General features: G+C 61.9%; 1 protein-coding gene across 4 annotated transcripts in view; it reads left to right on the plus strand.

Annotated features, from left to right (window-relative positions):
- GABRB2 (gamma-aminobutyric acid type A receptor beta2 subunit) overlaps positions 1-1046 on the plus strand; it is a 136610-nt gene that overhangs the window by 224 nt on the left and 135340 nt on the right. Inside the window, exons 1-2 of one of the 4 annotated variants that reach the window (XM_010718903.3) lie at positions 83-566; positions 658-775. The gene's annotated coding sequence lies outside the window, so the exon portion shown is untranslated. Of the gene's footprint in view, positions 1-82; positions 567-657; positions 776-1046 lie in introns of those variants that run through there. The other 3 variants (XM_003210320.4, XM_019620376.2, XM_010718904.3) reach the window with 3 other exon arrangements.

Genomic DNA, 1046 nt, shown 5'->3' on the forward strand with positions numbered 1-1046 from the left:
CGCGGCTCCCCCAGGTGAGACTTTGTCCCACCGCCTCCGCATCCAACCCACCCCTTCCCATTCAGGTCCACCGCCGCCACCGCCTCCTCCTCATCATCCTTCTCCTCCTCATCATCATCCTTTCCGGGCGCCCCCGGCCCCGCATCCCTCCCGGCTGCTCCGGGGCCACGTGGCAGCGCCTCCCGCTGAGCTCACGCGTGGCCGCGGTGCGGGGGCTCCGGAGCGCCTTGTGCGTGCGGGACCGAGCCGAGCCGTGCTGAAGAGCAAGCGGGTTACGCAGCCCACCTCGTTCTGTGCAACACCCTCACCTCACCCCGTCCCTTCTCCCCCCCCTCGTTTTCTTCCTCCTCCGGCCTCCCGCAGCTAGTTAAATATTGCTTTTGTTAATTGGCGCCCCGAGTGTTTCCAGCCCCGCGCAGCCCGGGCCGGCCGGCACCGCGAGCACGAATAGATCCGAGCGGTGAGCAGCGCGGAGATGTGCGGGAGGAGGAGGTGTAGAAGGAGCGACGAACACAAGGCAGATTTGCGTGGAATCATTTAAGCCAGCTGATATTTTTTGTTGTTTGGTCGGTCTGGGGGGGAGGTAGGTCTTTTTTTTTCCCCATTTCTCTCTCTCTTCTTTCTACCCCTTTCTTTCTTTTTTTTTTTCCTGCTCAGGATTTAAATGTCACTCAAAGCATCCCTTAATCAGCTCTCTACTCGTCTCTGGTTCCTTCTGAGGCATTAATTGGATCATACGCTGCGTTTGAGGAGCTCGCGTGCTTTACCCGAGGAGGTAAGGGGGCTGCACCGGGTGGCTGCGGTCACTACAAGCACCTTCGGGGCGGCGGTTTCCCCTTCTCAGCCCCGCGGCAGCTCGAGGTCTACCTGCGGAGCTCCCCTCCCTGGGCTGAGTGCGGGGCACGCGCTGGGGGGCGGTGGATGACCCGTGGGAGCCGGCGGCGACAGCCGGCCACCTCCCAGCCCTGTGCCCCGGGAGCAGCCTGCCAGTGCTGGAAGGCAGGAAGCAGCTTAATCCCCTTTTTCCATAAACTATTCCTCGTCGT

The sequence above is a fragment of the Meleagris gallopavo genome, chromosome 15 (assembly GCF_000146605.3).
Source record: "Meleagris gallopavo isolate NT-WF06-2002-E0010 breed Aviagen turkey brand Nicholas breeding stock chromosome 15, Turkey_5.1, whole genome shotgun sequence".
Lineage (NCBI taxonomy): Eukaryota > Metazoa > Chordata > Aves > Galliformes > Phasianidae > Meleagris > Meleagris gallopavo.